Raw genomic sequence first — 20,824 nt, 5'->3', positions numbered from 1 at the left:
ATTACACATGGAAGTCTCTTGTTAGTGCAAATTGGCCGCTGTTTTATCACATGATAATTATCATCAGAACAAAACATTGATCAATACAAACTTCATGCCCATACATCTGATATTGTTAATATTAGTTTTGTTTAGTCCATTGCCATGACAGCACCCTCTGAGAGCGCCTAGAGCGATAGCCTCTCTCTCTTGTGGGCATCTAGCAAATATGCGGCCCCCAGGCTTCAACTTGTTGCCGAAATTAGAGTGGGCGGCCCTGTGCCTGGTCCAGGTTGCAATTGCCTTGGCTACCCTGAGCTGAGCCCTTTTACTGCCCATTCGTCTGCTCATACAGTGCCCCCAGTGCCCCTGTCATAAGGCTTCCCAAGGACACATACTTGAGCGTCTCCTATAAATAGGCTCTTGCGCTCGGCCTAGCACTCCTGTGCTGTCTCCACCAAGCTGCATGTGGTTTTCCGACCTAAGGCAGCCCCCTCCCAGCCTTCATGACTTTCTCTCCTAGCTATTACCCAGCTGTTCAAGTACTTCCACTATATGCAGTAGGAACAGCTTCATACCCACCTACTTCAGGTAGACCCCATCTGGGTCATAGTACCCCTGAGTTTTCGGATTAATGAGCCTGTGTCGTACATAACCCCAACCATTACCTTTACATGGCTTTGTCATGGAGATGTTTAACTTTTGCTTGGACCTTTCCACTGCTCCTCTCCATTCACAGTGAGCTATGATTTCTGGCCAAATCAGTTCTGCCGGGCGAGTGAGGCCGGATATCATTGCCCCTGGCAGGTGCCTCCTTCCCAATTTGGCCAAGTCATTTCCCCCGAGGTGTACTACTACTACTGTGTCTGGATTCCTGAACCATTACAGCACATTTTGAATGGTTGGTGGCAAATGTTCCTATCTCACACCCGGTTTCCCAACCAAGTCACGTCTGTGTTGTGCAGCCACAGCCTATTGTAGGTCTTCCGTACTGATGACCACTGTTATGCCCTGGCGATATAAGAATCTCCCAGAATCCACACTCTGGGTCCGTGTCCAGGAGGGCCTGTTACAAAGAAAAAAAGCGGCTTAGATAGCTGTGGGCGAAATGTAGCCCTTAAAGGCACCCGAGGCCCAATGCCCTATGCTCTTTATGAGCTCCTCGCTAAGCCTACCCTGTGCTACAGTCGTTGCTGCACCAATGCAGAATGAGTGCTACCCGAATTCCTTTGGGGCAAGACTCAACCTATTCAGTGCCAGCCTGTCGCTCACCCATTTGTATATCCTCGCCTCTTAAGAAAGCTGTCCCTGGATTGTATCTACAAGGGGCTACTAACACGCTAACCCTGTAGGCCCCAAAGAAAACCAGCGTAAATGCCGCCCTGAAGAGCGTGACTTCCTGTTCTTGCCCGCATATGCTATGGAGTCCCTCGAGCAGTCCCTGCAGAATGTCGAAATCAATGGGGTGCCTCAGTTCCTTACGCTTTGGCCAGCCTGCAGTAGAATGTACCCTTCGGATCATTCCTAGTCACCAACTTTACGTAATGGGTCACCACATTAATGTGTTTGTGCTTATTTCTCAGACATGCCCCTTAAGAAAGCCCAATGTACAAATGACTTCATGTCATTGCTTGTCACTCCCCGATTTCCTTGTGCACTAGTGACCCTTTGGAATGTCCCCCAGCACATATTTTGTGGCTGTTTTGGGAGCCACTGCATTCTTCACCAGCATTCTCAAATCGGGTCTACCAGGCCCCACAATCGTCCCGATACCCGAGTCATAATGGAATCTGCATGCGGTGCCAATGCTCTGAATTGTTGCCACTGAAAACAAGATACAGAATCACCCACTGAGTTTGCGCAGCCTGGAATGTGTCAGGCTCTAATGGCTATGCTTTCCCTTCTACTGGGTGTCTAAGCAAGCATGCCACGACTGGGCAAAGTCCTTTCCCCAGATTAAGGGCTTAGACCACCGGGTGATTGTCCTCCTACAACTTGATTTGCCGGTTGGTGAGGTGCTCTTCCCATAAGGAGAGCACTACTATGATGGGGAATAGTTCAAGTACTGTGATGCTCTTGGTTATACCTAACACATACTATTGCGCTGGCCAGTGGGCTGCTGTCCAAGTCGAACTCAGTGTGGCCACAGAACCTTCACCCCCAGCTGCATCCATGAACAGTTCTAGCGCTCTGCTGTCACCCAAGGTTCCCCCCACATCAAGGTTCCATAAAAACCCTCCAGGAAGTCTGGCCATTGCCTGAGGTCATCTTCTACTTCTTGAGTGAGCCTCACCCTGTGGTGCCGTTTTGTCAGTCCTTTGGTCAAACATACCAAGTGTCTCACAAGCGGTCTCTCTGCTGGGGTCACCCGGTTTGCGAAATTCAGTTTCCCTTGCAGTTTCTGCATTTTACCTAGTGAGGCCTTGTTCCTCGAGTGTAGCAGGTCATTCAGCCTCCTGAGATCCTCTACCTTGGCTGGCACCAGCCTACATATGCCATTCTCTGTGTCTAGCTCAGTCCACAAGAAAGAGAGCTGCATGTCTGGTTCTTGCTATTTTTGCATGTGCCAGAGGTACCCCTAGTTACCCCGCCAGTGCCACAACATTTCCCAAGAGGTCCTCACAGTCTGTGATGTCTTCTGCCCCTATGAAGAGGAAGTCATCCAGGTAGTGTACTCATGCCCCTGCCTGGTGACGGACCCCCAACTCCCATTCTAGTAAACTGCTAAACATTTTAAAGTATGCACACGAGATTGCGCAACCCATGAGCTGGCACTTATCGTAATAATAACTGCCCTCAAGGTAAATGCCCAGCAGGTGGTAGCTGTCTGGGTGGACAGCAAGGAGGCAGATGGCTGACTTGATGTCTGATTTTGCTAGCAGCGCCCCTTTACCCTTAGATTTAATCAGATCTATGGCTTGTCCAGGGTCGCATAGGTCAATGAGCAGCTCTCTTGATCCAGTCAGTCATTTTAAAGATTCACTGGAGGGTAGGGCAAGTGATGAATCACCCTGTACAGTCCTTCCTCTCTTTTTGGTATAAGCAGGGAGACTATGAAGTTGTCAAATTGAGGTTCAGTAAAGGGGCTCTCAACCCTTCCTAGGCTGACTTCCTTATTTATCTTCTGCCTAGCAACTGCCGGGGTCATTTGGACTGCTTTAAGGTCCTGGCTAAGGTAGTGGACTCTGGGGCCCTTATATGGAATGGTGAAACCCCTAGTGAAACCATGGGCCAGTAGCTGACTCTCTGTGCGCTTTGGGTTATTGCTCAATAATAGTAACAACCCTGCTGTCTTTATGGGTGTGGGGATGGGAATGGGATCGGCCTCACTGTGTGTGCCATTCCCTGCTCCAGATTCCCTGACGCTACTTCCGTTTGTTCATGCCTTTGTTATCCCCTGTCCCTTTGGCCTTCTTGCAGTCAACTGCGGGGTGCCCCCCTGCTGCAGTTATGTTCGAGGGAGATTATTTTAAGGGTCAAGGGGGCAGGGGGCTGAGCACAGGGCTCAGGGAACCTTCACTGTATGATCGAGGGAGTGAGTTAGGGACAAAAGGGGCACCTTAATATGAGTCGGCGTGTCTGGGAACGCTCGCTCTAAAAATGAAGGAAACAGATATGTGAGCCATGGAAACTGAGGCTGAAAGTTTAACAGTTTTATTAAGATGATGCAACTTCAAGAAACTTCAAGAAAAAGGCATAAAAATACAAATATAGTGACCTCGCATGAATCAGAAGGCATTGAACTCGTTTGGAGAGAGACACTTCAGAAAACCTCAAAGACACATTTATAAATGCATTATGAAAAACATAAGTTAAATCAAGGAAAATGTTCTCAGAATGCAAAACACACTTGATCTAAAATACTGAGAATACTCACGTACCTACCTAAAACCTAACAGAAGGCATCCTTGCAAATGTAATATAATTATGAAATGCTCAATAAGAAAACACCAATTTAGGGACAAAATAGCATAGCAAAATAGCATACATAGCATATACAGCAAATATATTGGCAAGTTAAATTGTATCTTAAAAACAAAAAACCAAGAGCTCTTGGGGAGCACCCACACCCGCCTGCCATCTACTAACAGACAGGTGGGGTAGTCCGCTGAGGACTGTGTGAGCTCCCTTTTTATACTGTTTAAGGCTATGAGAAGCGCCTACAGTAACGTCATCTCACGCCACTTCTACCTACGTCAGTCACTTAAAGCATGGTCTGCAAATTTTATCAGACGTGTCGTGTCTATCCTACTAAATGCGGAACGTAGACTGGGTGAAAAGTTATTTTCTCAGGCCAAGCGCTCGTCGTAAATTGCATAGGGCAGGCAGCAAAATATGTAATTCAAAGGAATGCACAATACATATATGGATATGTGTCTTGGTTATTCATCACCCCAGCTTGACGCGGCTGCGGTGGGAACTTCTCTATTTTCATGTACAGACCCAGGATGTGATGTGCTATATGTCGACAGAATAGAGAGACCGTGAACTCTGCGCCAGTGAACTTTGCACACGGGTAGGGTGGGGGCTCTTAAGTTTGGAGCAGGAGGCCTCGCTGAGAGAGGCTGGCTGTGATTCTTGGTCAGACAAGCCTAGAGCCTGCTATTCAGTAAAATGGGTGCAGAACTCTGGTCAGGCTGGCAGGGCCTACGTAGGGGTTCATGCTTTGCTGAGTGACAAGGATGGCCCAGGGTATTTGTTATATAGTAACACAGGACCCTCCGGTCAATTTAACACGGTCTACAAATTAGGCTGGAAGGGCAAGGACAAGGGTCTTATACCTCAGGTGTGGACAGAACGGGCCTGGGGTACCCTATGATCTCAGTTACTGCAAGCATGTTTGAATTTTCAGGCCTGCCCCTACTTGCATTCGTCCTTCTAGTACTTCCAGCAGGCTGTGATGTGACCTTTCCCAGGCTTCCCCCGGAGAATGATCCCCTCCTGTCTCCCTTTTTGCAATTTTGTGCGGAATGTAGGTGCCAGCGTGCTCACACATTCCTTTGGTGCACTTTCTGGGAATGTTTCCACAAAAACACATGCCATGGTCCCAGAAGGCCAATAACCAGTTTTGATGGTCTTCTCTTCCCTTGGCTTGTGTCTGTCCCTGCTGTCCTTCTCCTTCTTGTCCTACACTCTCAGATCTAATCCCACCTGGTGCACTTCCAATTGGAGAGAATCTCTCTATAAATTCCTTGTGCCAAATCCTTTCTTTTACCTCCAGCGGATTAAGGCTGGCCAGGCCAGTTTCAAGGACTATAATGGGCGGGTTCCCTGGGGAAGCACACAGGTATTCACTGGCAGGATTACCCTTCCGCATCTGCGCCCCCAAGTGACTCTGCCCTGCCCAAGCCTTTGTGGGGTCAGCCCCAACTGGGGTTGGTTCTTTGTTTCTTACAGGGTTTACATCCTTGTCAGCTCCCCCAGCCATTGGTGCCCTACCCTGCTTTTTATCTGAGTCTATTTGCCCCCCCCCTTGAAACCTGGCTGGAGTCTCTACGACCTCCCCAGCAGCTACCTTGGCCTGTGCCTCTGTGAGGGTTCCCTTCCCTGCATTTTTCCCTGCGAGGGGCCCATGCCTTGCCAAAAGAAGCGAGGAGAACCCGGCGGTGGATCGTGGGAGGGGGGAGCCCGGGCCAGTGCCCCCATGGTGTCGCTGGGAATGGTCATAGAGTTTGACCCATAACCCTGTACCTCTGTGCAAAGGCATCGCCCCTTGTGGAGTGGCTTGTCCTGCTGCACCCCGCCCACCGTTGCCCCATCAGCCCTGCTTTTCCTGCAATGTAGCGTTCATTACCTCTACTTGTGTGCCAAAATGAGATATTACCCATATGGGTGCCCTGCTCCACTCTGCACTTGTGTCTCATTGTTGTCTACAGCTTTATCTTTATCCTAGCCAGAGCTGGATCCATTGGCTGCCACTGCCCTGGCTACAGGCACCGTTAGCTGGCCATTGTCGCTGTCCTTGCTGCTGCTATCTGTTCCCCTGGCCTTCGAGCATGAAGAAGGTGGTGGTACATGCTGTCATTTCAACCCCTTGCTAGGACTCCCCGAGCCACCCACCCTTAGCATTCTTTTGCCTTTGTTCTTATTGTGGGACCATAACTCTGTGTGCCTGTTGCCAACATCCTGTTATGTGGAGGCCGCCGTTACGGCTGCAAGCCCCCCTCAACTAGAACCGGGTGACCGCAATCTGCTTGCTGCATTGCTCTTAACCCTTGACACCTTTCAATGGGTAGTGCCCATCTGCTTCCAGGTACCTTTATCCTCCAGTGCCAGCATGCCCAGCACTTGCTGGCTTACCCACTCTCTGCCTTTGTGTGCCACCAACTCACGTGCTCCTCCAAGCAGCTCCTGCAGGTCCGCATCCAACTCTGGACCATCACTTACCCTTGGCTCACCCACTATACGCCTCTTTGTTTGCTCACCTGCATCTCCTCCTCCTCGGTGTCACTCCTGTATCTGTCAGACTTATGGTGCTCTCTCGCTCTGTCTTCTCTCTTACCCTGCAGGCCCCATAATCCTTCTCACTGGGCTCAAAGAAACTGTGCTGCCTTGGGCTGGGTTTGAACCCTTGTCCTGAAATTGTCTGTGATCATAGGCTGGAGACCTTGCCTCTATGCTGTAGTTGCTGTAGTTGCTGACGGTGCAGACCTCAATTCTTACCAACACTTGAAAACCATTCCCACCTGGACCCACAACCAGAAAAAAAGTATGCCGGTCGTTTAAGCTCTTTGCTGCCCACGCCTTTCCGCAAGTAACCTCCACAGCCTTGCTAGCCATAAGGTGACGATCTGGCCGCATGTTGATTTCATCGGGTGGACATCAGGGGGCGCTGTGCTCTGCATTGCACTGCCCTGGCTTCTCCTCCTAGAGACTCCCGCCTCACAGCGCGGTGTCTGTTTGTACACTCTGCTGCGATAGGCATCTCCCTTGATCCCGTGATGCAGCAGGGGCCCCTTCTCTGTGTCGTGGCCGGACCGCTGGGTGTAGGCCGTGGTCCTGTTTTCCTGAGCCACCTGGGGTGCCGTCTTCTCACTGCTGTGCGAGATTCCCTCTGGCAGTCAACGACATCACCTCAGATGGCACTCCTCTGGGATTTTGAGCCTGGAACCATGTCGTCTTCTCGGTTGGCACTTCTGTAGGAGGGGCAGCCAATAGTGACCACACCGTCATCCGCTTCAGTCAACACGCATACACAGACGTCACCCAATGATTACACTGACACTTTATTTGTGGGTGAAGAACTGCTGCAGGTTTATTTCATACAACATAGTATGATAATAAAATTGGGTTATCTTACGGGCGATCCAGGGCAGGCAGCCCCTTGCTGCTCCGCCCGCCTGGTGAGCCAGCACACACGGTGGGTCGATGCCCGGCAGTGTGGCACATAATTATTTACAGATCATCCACTGGGTCACGTGATCTGTCTCCTACTCCCGCCCCTTCCGACAGGGGTGGAGCGTGTTGTGGCACACCCCCGGTTGGTCAGGCCCCCCAACCGCCTGAAGGACTAACGGGGCGCCGTCGCGGTCTTCCCAGAACCCCCTTCGGCTCCTGGACCTTGGCTCGGGCACCCTTACTGTGCCGGACAGGGGTACCCTTACTGTACCGCCTGTCGCAGAGGTACCCTTACTGTACCCGTCTGCATCCAGATCGCCCTGTAACTCCGCCTGCAACGCAAAAAGAAAACATTAAAACATTCCAATAACGCGCTGAGCCTGACACGTGGGGTAAGTGGAAAGGGTGGGATAACGCGTGTCCAGGCTGGAGCGGCGCGCAGGGAACAGAGGAGGAACTGGGCGAGAGGGCCTCCTAAGTAGAGGGGGCAAGCCTCGCCCCCCGCCCCCAACGGCCCGCCTCCAGCTCCACACTATTGGGGGGGTCATAACCTTAGTGGGCGTAGCCTCGCGCGCGAGGCAGCAGGGGGGAAGGCTCCGACGGGCGGCCACTAGAGTGCTGCCCTGCTGATGTCCCACTGCTTGGGACGCGGGCAGCGGCATAGTGACCACACCGTCATCCGCTTCAGTCAACACGCATACACAGACGTCACCCAATGATTACACTGACACTTTATTTGTGGGTGAAGAACTGCTGCAGGTTTATTTCATACAACATAGTATGATAATAAAATTGGGTTATCTTACGGGCGATCCAGGGCAGGCAGCCCCTTGCTGCTCCGCCCGCCTGGTGAGCCAGCACACACGGTGGGTCGATGCCCGGCAGTGTGGCACATAATTATTTACAGATCATCCACTGGGTCACGTGATCTGTCTCCTACTCCCGCCCCTTCCGACAGGGGCGGAGCGTGTTGTGGCACACCCCCGGTTGGTCAGGCCCCCCAACCGCCCGAAGGACTAACGGGGCGCCGTCGCGGTCTTCCCAGAACCCCCTTCGGCTCCTGGACCTTGGCTCGGGCACCCTTACTGTGCCGGACAGGGGTACCCTTACTGTACCGCCTGTCGCAGAGGTACCCTTACTGTACCCGTCTGCATCCAGATCGCCCTGTAACTCCGCCACAGCTCTGGGGAGGCTTCCGTCGCTGCCAGAGCCCCCCTTCCTCCCTTCGCTGTTATAGGTGCCCTGCCCCTGCGAGCCAGCTTTAAGTGGGCTAAATTATGGGTCCTGTTCTGTAATCCATAAATGACGGCATTAATTTGCAACATCACCCGGAAGCCCAGGGCAGACTAACAAAGGATGTCTTTTGGCCCCACTGCCATTCAGCTTAGACGTGAATGGTGCTCCCAACTTTCTGAGCGATGCCACCACAGATCTTCCTAACGAAATTATGGGAAGATCTGGCACCTACATATGGAGCCAGAATCGAACCATAGCTGAAATTCTTCATTCCATCGATTCCCTTCATGACCTCCCACGAAGAAAGTTTAATTTCCCCTTCGTCTACAAAGGTGATGTATTGATAGCGTCATGGTTCCCGGATTGCTGCTGCTGCGAAGATTGCATGATTTCTCGGCAGAGCCAAACATAGAACGTAACTGCTATATGGACGCCTTTTATCATGACTCCCGATAAAGCCACTATGACTGACTGAGCTGCCGAAGAATACATCTCTCAGCTCGAGGACCCAAATTTGTGAACGTTTCCCAACTCCCTGGCTCCAAGGAAAGGCTGAGCGAGAAGAGCAACACCTAAATCCGTTATGGCATCGGTAACAAGGCATTGGTGAACTAGGCGCTTATGGACCTGCAATCCTGTTAAGAATTTCCAATTGGCCAAATATGGGGCCTTCCTGGCTTAGAATTGTGTTCCCAACAGCTGCAGCACAATAAGCAGGGAGAAGGTAATGTGTGAGTTCACCGCTTTCCCTACGTATATAATTATATACGGGGGCAACAGCCTCTGTCTGTGTGCTCTCACCCGGCACACGGGAAACATATGCTCACTGTCCCTGGCTGCTTCATGTCACTGTCTCTGAATGGTCACTGCTACAAACCTTAGCTGGTGACAGCGCTGTTGGCAAGTGATTCGACAATCGATAAAACTGCTAACTCTGCCATGTTTACATTTTCGGCCATTGACTCCCTATGTTTGCTTCCCTTCACATTGTATTATCCTATTGTTTACTACAAACTGACCCATATCTTAGCAACATCTCCTCGCTTTAGCCTTTCTACTTGCAAATTAAGTTACATTAAATTGGACGATAGAGTCTTATAATCGTCCCGCTGTTCATCCTAATCTTTTCTTGCTCTCCACTGGGACAGCGTATCCAATTTCCTCGCTTGTTGAATAGAAGCTAGCTTTTAGACTTTATTGCTGCTGAAAGGAGCTAATAGGTTTGCCTACCGTCCTGGTTATACCTTTATTGCTGCTGAAAGGAGCTAATAGGTTTGCCTACCGTCCTTGTTATACCGGTGTTGCTGCGCTATAAGTAATTCGTGGCACCAACATAGTGGCTTGAAAAGAAACTTCTTATTTTATCAAATAATATGTTGTGTTAATAATAATAAGTTATGATTTCATTCACATCTTCATAGCTGGCAGTGTCTCTATCTTGCCAATACCTGGGTCACGTCTGCCTTAAATGATGACAATACATCTGGCTTTTCCGCTAGCCTTGCCCATTAACCTGTCAAATGGCAGTGGAAGGCAGCACATCTCTGGTCATGCTCATTTCAGAAGGTGTTAAGCCCTTTCCAGTACTAGTCAGTTTAAGTGCAAAATTCAATAGGTATGGTCGCTCTGCTCTGTCAATTATTACCATGTAGATGAGGGCCTGCCCTTCTGGGGTGTCAGGTTGAAGTATGCACAGGTAATTGCCACTCATTCTGGGGTGTCTGGTTGAAGTATGCACAGGTAATTGACACTCTCCCACGTGCAGTGCTGTGAAACGTTTGAAGTAGTTCATCAAATTCAGCCAGCCACCCCCCTAGGTGGAGGCTTGCACTCCCAAACTTCTGCTAGTGTAAAACCCGGTCACAACTCCAGTTCAGAGGAATTTAGTAATTCACGACACTGGCGACCCCAGGGGCCTAATACTGGACTGGGCTGTGTATATGCGGCCCAATATCACCATGACAATTTAGCTTCGAGTGGATGGGTGTTAACCGAGCCTGGCTGAAGTGCAAAACCTTTGACAATCACTCCTGACAAGATGTGCCAACGCAGGTGGAGTAAAGAGTTATCAAGCCAGCCTTACTTCCTTTCCCAGTTCGACACAGGTCGAAGAAGAATGCCCCTTCCAGAAAGGTCATGGCCCTATCCATGAAGCCTATCCATACAGCATTGTACCGGAAATCTACAGCATTGCTTTGTAAAGCTTTTTCTGGTTCCACAATTGTTTGTGGTTGATATGCTCTCCCTCAGTTTGAACAAAATCTTAGCTAATCGTACGACTGCCAATTCCCAGGGCTGTCTGGCTTAATGCTTTACGCCTGGAATTGCCCCACCAAACGTAGCCTTGCACTGAAACTTAACTTGGTTGTCTCAACTTTCCTTTTAGAGCTAGGAACACCCCCCGTGCTCACTAAATGGACCCGCTCCTTAGTTTCCAGCACACATTGCACTTAAATGTCATCTGGCCCTGGTGCCTATCAAACACAGTGACAGCCTCTGTCACCTACCTGGGTGTCTAGGTTACAGTTAGTTATGTGAAGTTTCCCCCATGTCAGTGCCACTATGAGTGACAGTTGAAGGCGGCCCACATAAGCATGTTGGCGGGGCAGAGTTGCGGGCATAAGCATACCTCTTATAGACTGTCGGCAGCGACCCGTGTTTAACTGTTACTAATATGGCAATGACCGTTCTACGTTAGGACTATCCCGACTCTGGTCCGACCTACCCAAGGACTGATGCACTTGGGAGCGCGAGGCCGTAGGCAATAGGGGTGGGTGTCGAGACAACAACAACAATGACAAACGACCCAAGCCCCCTTTCAGCAAAAGGTTGGAAACGAGCTACACGTGGACACGTGTGGTCAGGATCGTACTGCGCGACCCTCGCTGTAATTAGCACTCTCATATTGCGCGAACTCGACCCGAATGGTATGGCAGCGCTGTGCATGATCAACATATTTACACACATATTCGGGCACGGGAGTGAGATCATGAGCCGCCAGGTCCTCAACCCTCGGGAACCCAGGCATACCAGGTCCAGCAGCTCGCATACATAATCGGGCACGGCAATATTCATTGATTTACCCAGCGTCGCAACCCAGCGTGAACTCGATCCGAAGGTAATGGCGCGCCGTTCATGAGCACTGTATATACATGCATCATCGGGCACGTGGATATTAAATTATCTGCCCAGAGTCCCAGCGTGACCCGCCCGAAGGTGTTGGAGTGCAGTACATGAGCCATAGGTATTAACATACCTATTCGGGCACGGTTGATTGGTGATTAGCTCAAACCGTAACGAGCGCGAAATTATTCGAGCGCCGGACACAAGCACCGACCGAATAACCCATTCGGGTGCATGGGGAGTCGTAATGCCCGTAATCCTCTACTGCGCGCGAATGTGGGCACAAGCAATTCTTGTGAATAATACGTGCACTTGTATCATGTGTCTGCCTTATAGCAAGCCAGCACATACATGTTGCATATTGTATAGCGCGAACTCGACGCCAAAGGTATTGCACCGCTTCACATGAGCACTGTATTTACGTTACACATACCGGCACGGGAAGCGTGAGAGATTCGTACCATAGAACACGAACCCCATTCCAGGTCACGCGAGCACCGCACCATATTAACCCTTGAGGTGCGTGGGGGGATTAGTAATACCCGTAATCGCCTGATGTGAACAGTGCATGTACTGGTATCATGTATCTGCCTTATCGGAAGCCAAAAGCAGACGCCCGACCAGGGACATGAAACCCTGGACCCTCAGATTAAAAGTCTGATGCTCTACCGACTGAGCTATCCGGGCCCTTAGGAATTACATGATGCATATTTATATAGTGCGAACTCGACCGGAAGGCATTTGGAGCACCTTACATGAGCACCGTCTTTACATTACATCTTCACGCAGGGGGTGCTTCAGAAATTCGTACCATATTACCCGCTCCCCAAACCGGATCACGCGAGCACCGCACCAGATGTTCCATTGAGGTGCGGGGGGTTTATTAATGCCCATAATCGCGTATGTGAACAATGCACGCACTTGTGTCATTTATCTGCCATATAGGAAGTCAGCAATACATGTTGCAGAATTATATAGCGCGAACTCGACCTGAAGGTGTTGGAGCGCTTTACCTGAGCACCCTATTTACATTACACATTCCAGCACGGGGAGCTTACAAGATTCGTACCATACTAAACGATCCCCGTGCCAGGTCCATTGCGCCTGCCGCACGCAGCCCACTGCATGCCCCCCCCTCCCTCAATGGCAGCATCGCCGACGGGAGGGGGGCGATACCCTTTACCAGGGAGCGCCACAGGTGTTGCACCGCCCGCGATCAGCGGGGACCCAGGCAGCTCCCAGCCTTGCAGTGCTGGTGCATTGGGGCTGTGAACCCACGCTAGTCTCCTACCGGCTCCCACGGCACAGGGTATGCGGCTCCAAGCCGGCCGCACCCCCTCGGAAGGGAGGTGACTTAGTGTCATGGGAACCTAATACGCCTAGCGCAACAATGCCTACATCAGAGAAGAGTTTGAAATTTGTCAGCGTATGACACTTTGGCAGCATACAAGTTTCGAGCCAAGCCTCCACCAGAAACCCCCAACTTGCAAGGAAGTGGCGACAATTTCATGGGCCCATACGATGAATGCAACGCGCATTCGTGGGCCCCGTTGTTTCCTTCACGCATCGCGCCAATGACTGGGGGAATTGGAGGGCTATTATGCATTCAACGAAGAATCTGTGTGTCGCATAGCATGCCGCCTGTTTTATTTATATAGCGCGAACTCGACCCAAAGTTATTGGAGCGCTTTACCCCGTATTTACATTACGCATTCAGGAACGGTGACGTTAAAACAGATACTTGCTTTATATTCTAATGCTCTGCCGGCTGAGCTACATAAAGCAGAAACTAAGCACCGTATTTACATACACATCCGGGCACGGGGGTTAGAAGATTTGCCCCGAGTCACAGCGCGAATCCCAGCCTAAAAGTCTTAGCCCCGGGTCATTGCTGCGTGGTGCGACCCGAAGGTAATCGGACCGCTGTGCGTGCCCCTGTTTTTACTACAACTCAAGCCGCAGGGAGATCCAATGCTTTACCCCAGGATCCCAGCGCGATCTCGTCCGAAAAGTGCCTGGGCACGGTTAGAGGGAGATTATTGCCTCGCCCAGCGGACCGTTTCCGGGCGCGGGGAAACTAAGTGCTTTGCACAGAAACCCAGTGCGAGCTCACCCGAACGTATTAGGCCGCTGTGCATGAGCCCCGTTTTTACCTATATGCTCAGGCACTGTAAGGAAATCGGGTATCATAGCGCTTTACGCAGCCCAGTTGCGGACGCCATTTCTTTTTGTTCGGCACAGGGAGATTACGTGGTTTGCCCAGGATCACTGGGTTGTTCAGCGTTATTGCCGAGACTTGAAACCAGGTCCCCACATTCAATGATGACCGCCCGAGCCCTTAGGCCAACCCTCTCACTACATGAATCACCCAGTCACTGCGCGGGCTAGACCCAAAGGTCCTCGGAGCGCTGAGCCTGAGTACCATATTTAAAATACCTTTCAGGACAAGGAAAGATTAATTGGTTTGCCCAGGATACTATAGCGCGCAACCGACCCAAGGCGCTTCACATGAGCACCGTATTAACATTACACCCGGCACGGGGAGCTCAGTAGCTTATTACCAATGCTTACCTTAAACATCGCGGTATTGGAGCGCTTTAGATGCGCACCGTATTACATTACACCCGGCACGGGGAGCTCAGTCCCCTATTACCTACTCGAATGTCCCAGCTCTTGAGCTCCGTGCTCACCCTCCACATCGAGGTATTGGAGCGCTTTACATACGCACCGCGTGTCCATTACAAAAGGACAAATTAATGCCGACTGAATCACAAAGCCGACAATGCTCCCCGACGTTAGCTTCACAATTAACTCAATTCCAGGGCACTTGGGGCAAATGTCAAGACAGCGGCCTTGTACCGTGGTCGCAGTGCGTCCTCGCGCTGTGGGAGATATGCCGCAACGGAAAGGTGCGTCTATGAAAGAGGCCGAGCCGATAAACTCAAAGGCAACGCAACTGCACTTCTTTCGCTACGTGAACATAAGCAGGCAGCAGTCTGACTCGACCCGTGCCTTTGAAGTGAATATTTTTTTTTTTTTTTTTTTGGGGAATAATAACCCTGCCGCTTAGACCGCTATGCCATTCTCCTTTCCCCACTGGTAGTGGTTAGGTTGTTTGTGTCCAAGGTGACACACTCACCGTAACACGTGTTTGAAGAGTTTACGCTGGGAAACCAAAAAGGGGGGGGGGGGCTCAGTACCATAGTACGACAATACCGCCAACTGAGCCCGGACACTAGCGACCGCACCCCCGACACAGTTAATGAGAATGCGCAATTTGGAGCGCTGGACCCGACACAGTTAATGAGAATGCGCAATTTGGGAAAATTTGTTCTCGAGTTTGCTCCGCGACCGGGGATCGATCCAGGACCTTTAAGGTCTTTAGGCCAACGCTCTTCCTACTGAGCTATTTCTGCCCCATCGGCCCGGGCGCAAGCCACCGCACTCCCGGCCCAGTTTAAGAGAAAAGCCCACTTGCATGCGCGGGGCAGGTCGATGCTTACACCCGAAACCTAAAATCGGAAGCCGGTGCATATTTAACTAATGCCTACCCGACCCGAAGTAATTCGTGCCACACCGCGTGAGTTCAACAATTCAAATCTGTTCTTCCCGCCTAAGCTGATGCTCGCAACCCGGTCTCACAGGCCGAACGCGAGTGCTCCGCTAAATAGCCACACTCCCAGACGGTGGGAAAAAAACGCGCGCTCTTTGGGCCCAAAAAACCCCACCTCCCCAACAACCCCCATCTTGCTTCCCCTCCGCCCGTGGCGAGCCTCGCCACAGGGCCCCGTCAACCTGGTCATGCCCAGGGACAGGGCCGGGGCGGAGTGGGTGCTGCAAGACTTACCAGCACAAGAAGCGTGGAGGCGACGAGGATCGAGAGCCGTAGGGCCGGAGGCGCACGAGGACGACACGGACGACGGACCGATGCGAGGTAACGCGTGTCCAGGCTGGAGCGGCGCACAGGGAACAGAGGAGGAACTGGGCGAGAGGGCCTCCTAAGTAGAGGGGGCAAGCCTCGCCCCCAACGGTCCGCCTCCAGCTCCACACTATTGGGGGGGTCATAACCTTAGTGGGCGTAGCCTCGCGCGCGAGGCAGCAGAGGGGAAGGCTCCGACGGGCGGCCACTAGAGTGCTGCCCTGCTGATGTCCCACTGCTTGGGACGCGGGCAGCGGCATTCTTTTGGGTTTCAATCCTTCCGTGGGAAACAGCAGTCAATCCTTGTGGGCACACAGCACATGCAGACTGTGCAGCTGCTTGCCCTTTTAAACTATTCCTGCCCAAGGGCCCTGCTTGCGATTGGTCCATTCAAATGCCTCCGCCAATCGTGGCTTGCAGTCATTTACGCTTCCGGGTGACTGCCCTCGAGAGGCGTCCCACGCGGTCCCCTATCTGGTCCAGCTATGCCTCCTCAGCCCGCGGCTCGTCTTAACAATGACCTTACAAATTTGAGAATGATTATGTACCCTGGAAAATGTCTAGTTTAGAGATCATTTGTAATCTGTAAGCGACAGGTGCAATCTAGTGTATCTATATTTTAAAAACAATTATATATACAAATTTATACATGGCAACATCTCTTATCTTTAAATCACTCAAATAAATGCATATATTCTGTAATTTCACTGAGCGTCTGTACTGTGGACTGCCAATACTCACATGCCTTTGTAAATCTGCTGTCCATTCCTCTGATTTTGCAACCTAGTCTTGGTCAAATCAATCGGAAAGACACAGGTAACGCCAATGATCCCCGCAACACCTCCATTGATGAGCTTAGTAGGCAAACTGAAAGAAAAAGCTAATTGATTCAGAGGAGAAACACTGTAACAATATGTACAAAAATCATAAAACACATCTTCTCTGCACATCTCTGTAGACTTTCACCCTTCTGGTTTAGCAGTTCCTTTCTGCAACAATTTCTTCAAACTAAATTGGATTTTCATATATGAAATGAACAAAATATTCTTAATCGCTGAATTCATTTAATGGGCAGGAAGACACAACTTGGCGGGAAAGACAAAGTAGGCTGAGACCATGACCTAGAGCCTTTGCAATCACATCCTAATTACATGAGACTGGCTCTGCTCATGATCCTATAGAACACTTCAACCAATATTTCTCATTAGGAGCATAAAATTAAACATTAACACTCAGTGCAGGGCATGCCCTCAGTTATGTCAGTAACCATGTTAGTTCTGGTATATTCTAATTAATATTTTTTCCATATTAAAATCAACAAATAAGAGGACAAGATTATATCATATGTAATAACCCTTCTGCTACTGGATATGTCATCCTAAAAATTATGCCAGGTGGGTTCTGCAAAACATCAGGTGGATATTATCCATTAAATATATATATATATATTTCTTATCTTCATTAAACATGTTTCATAAGTACCAAAAAAAAGGTGCAGAAAGTCAGTTTTTCAATCATCATGCTACATAAGCAAGAAGTCTCAAGTCTCAATGCTACCTATATAATAATAATAATCTTTACTCTGCATTTAAATACAGTATCAATCAAGGAAGTCTCTGGAGAGGTTACCACGTACCCGACAAAGACCAGGTATATACACATTCATTATCCCTCATATGTCACATAGTATCATAGTGCATCCAACCCAATCCGATACTAATTTTAAAATCATTTAAAAACCATAAATAATCAACTAAAACTTATGCAACAGCAAATCTTGGAGCAAAATGGCAAAAATTCATCTAAGTTTCAAACACCCCTTGTATTTCTTAACTTTAAGGCAGCTCTTAAGAAATTAGAGATACAGAAAAGTGTAAAACATTGGTTGACAGTTTTAAAAACAACAAGGCTACCCGTGCTTGTCTAAATCTAACTCTTCTTAAAAGGCCCTTCAGGAACATTTTTCTAGTATATGCATAAAACGGGCAAAGGAGGACGAAGTGTAGGGTATCCTGTGGAGACCTATTGTCGCAGCCACAGGGTCCTCTATCTTCTATATTCAATATAAAACCCTCAGGAACGGCCAATAAATGATGAAATAAATTTTATCTAAAACGCGTAATTAAAAATCTGTCGTGTGCACTGGTTGTAAGCAATAGATATGGTTCTATCCCCTGCATTGATTTGGCTAATACATGTTCTCTCTCTTGGCGAGTTCTATAGTCTCACGTTGCACCGTGACATACTTAAAATACCAGTCCTTAATGATTGCCTTGTCCTGGGTTCTCACATTTTCTGGATTTAGGAAGAGTTCTACACGCCCTAATCTAAATAGAGAGTCCTTCACATTTTTTAGCCAGGGAATTTTAAGCGCGTCATCTAGTGAGAGGCAATACAGGTTAACCCTCCTACTGAAACCCACCTCTTTATTTGTCCAAACCTTTGCCCAACACACTAACGGCTTAACTGCCACCATATCTGAGATGTATTTGAGCCCCAGTTCTTCGTGAGCAATGTATGCAGGGGTGATTTGAGGAACTTTCAACATACACCTCAGATATTTATTCTCTTCTGTTTGCAGTTTATTAGCCTCAATAAATCCCCAAACTTCACTTCCATATAAAACCTTAGAACAACAGATAGAATTATATAACTTTAAAATTGTTCCTGGGTTCCAACGTCCTAGTCTATGTGCAAAATTAGCAATTGATCCTATGGACCTACTCAGGGCAAGACACTTCTCCTCTAATAAATATTTAAAATTCAAGTGTCCGTCAAAAAAAATGCCCAAATAGGTAAAGGCTTGGACTTTCCCTAGAGTATGTGTCCCTATTGTGTAATTTTAGGGATTGCTTGGCTTCTTCTTAATTTCCATAATATACGATTTTGTGAGGTTGGGTGTCATGTCCAGGTTATTCATAAAAGTCACGAATCCATCTATTAAAATCTGCAAACCCTTTGACGTACGGGCAAGTAGTACAGCATCGTCTGCGTAAAGCAGAACCGGAACCGATCTTATTCCTATCCTCGGGGTATCTGCATGTAAAGAACTCAGGGCGGCGTCAAGACCATTGATATATAAGGTGAACAAGAATGGCGCTAATATGCAGCCCTGTCTGACCCCACTGGAGCATTTAAAATAGTCTGTTACCTTCCCCTCCTGCGTATATCTAACTGCCGCCATGGTATTAGAATATAATGACTTTAAATTATTGATTATTCCTGGATCCACCCCAAGCTCACCCAGAATTATCCACAGTTTGCGACGATTCACTCTTGTTGAAGGTCGCCGTGAGGTCCATAAATGCTAGATACATCGCCCCTTATTGGCTACTGTGTATTTTGTGGTGTTGAGATACAGATTAAGGCATTGATCTGTAGTGGACTTCCCGGGGCGGAACCCATATTGGGCCTACGTTATAATTTGATTTGCCTCTGCCCATTCCATCAACCTGTTTAAAATTACCTGCCCCAAAACCTTCACTGAGACATCAATAAGAGATATGGGGTGATAACAGTGCAGGCTGTCCCTATCACCTTTCTTGAAAATAGGCTCAATGGTGGCAGTAGCCCAAGATGCTGGCATTACTGAGCTTACTGCCGCATTAAGCACCCTCGTTAAAAGCGGGGCCCATACCTCTATATTACTACAAAAGAGGTCTGGCGGGATCCCATCCGGTCCGGGCGCCTTATTCCTCGTAAGGCCCTCAATTCCTGATCTCACCTCGTTCAAGAAGAATATAATAGGGGAGAAGTTTTGTACTGGTGTCAGGGTCTGTGAGTATTCCAGACTATGAGGCTGATTATACAAACCCTGAAAATACTGCCGCCATTGCTCTGGTAGAATATTATTACTTAATCCCGGTCCGTTCGAGTCTTTAAAGCATGGGTTGTTAATAACTTTCCAGACGCGAGTAGAGTCCTTCAACTCCGCTGCCTCTGTGAGCTCCTCCCAGGCATTCCGTTGTAATTGAGCCTTTCTCTCCTTGACGGCTTGCTTATAGTTTGTACGGCAAGCCGCCACCCAATCCCTGTCCCTCGTGGACTGTTTAAGGGCCACTTTTAGCTCTCTTAAGGCCCGTGAGCACTGGCTATTGAACCATCTGGGTACTCTCATTCAAGACGAATGAACAGGGGCTCTCAGCAGGCTATCCGCTACTTGAGCGATATTCCCGAAGGCATCTATTAATTCCACCCCTTGCACATCTAAATCTAAACATGTCCCAATGTCCTGCTTAGCTCTATTAAACAATGAACGATTAAAAGTGACCGGATCGAACTGGGCCCAGCGCAGCCTTCTGCCTTGATCCGTTGCAGCAATCTTTGTTCCCCCTGCTAATCTATGTGATACTATATCGTGGTGTGCAACAGTCAGTCCTAAAATCAGCGGGTTATGGTCACTAAACACACTATATTGGATATCAAAAAAAGTTATGCACCTTATCAGTGTAATAGAAACGAAAATGTAATCGATAAATGAACATCCTCTACCTTTAAAGGTCGGGTTGACCGGTCTACCCTGATTGGTAGGAATCTGATCCATCGTATGAGATAACCCAAAGATATTTAATATGTCACTCAGTTCCCGCCCCTCATGCGTATGCGCCATATGTGGTCCCTCTCTTAAAGTGCAAGATGACCAATCCCCCTGAGACAAACTCAAACTTGGGCACAGATGACAATTGAAGTCACCCACAAGAATCACTTGTATCTGTGCCAACCCTCTCTCTCGTGTGTGCTCCATCCATAAATGTAATTATTGGAGACTATTCGAACCCTGCAGTTGCGACCTTGCATAATAAAAATTTATTAAAACAAACCTGTACCTGTTATTAGAAAATTTGAGACCCAGGGCAACATCCGAATCCCATGCCAGGTTCTTCCAATTACCCTGAATTCCAAGATCTATAAACATAATGAGGCCCCCCCTTGCTCGTCCTGAGCCCGACCTTGCTGCTGGACAGAAGAAGGTTTTATATCCCTCAATAAAAAAATAAGTTCCTGGCTCCAATGTCTCCTGTAGGCATATTATATGAAACTTCCTCACATACAGGAGCACTGCTCGTCCTTAAATTTACTTGATAAGCCTGTAATGGAGCGGGTAAAATAAAAATTTTTAGTATACCCAAACCATTTATATATGTTTACATTAAAACGATTAAAGAATTAATTCTAATGAATAATAGTGTGTTGTGATTGAATTAACCAACCTAATTAACCAAGAGAATA

The 20,824-nt window shown here is 48.9% G+C and overlaps 1 pseudogene; it reads right to left on the bottom strand.

Moving 5' to 3' along the window:
* The window catches only part of LOC146871922 (mitochondrial glutamate carrier 1-like), a 274,210-nt pseudogene extending 255,298 nt beyond the window's left edge, over nucleotides 1–18,912 (bottom strand).
* Nucleotides 18,913–20,824: the final 1,912 nt, after the last annotated feature.

This window comes from Triturus cristatus, chromosome 1_1 (genome assembly GCF_964204655.1).
Source record: "Triturus cristatus chromosome 1_1, aTriCri1.1, whole genome shotgun sequence".
Lineage (NCBI taxonomy): Eukaryota > Metazoa > Chordata > Amphibia > Caudata > Salamandridae > Triturus > Triturus cristatus.
Note: the sequence above shows the minus strand (reverse complement) of the source record. Positions and strands in the feature narration are given on the sequence as shown.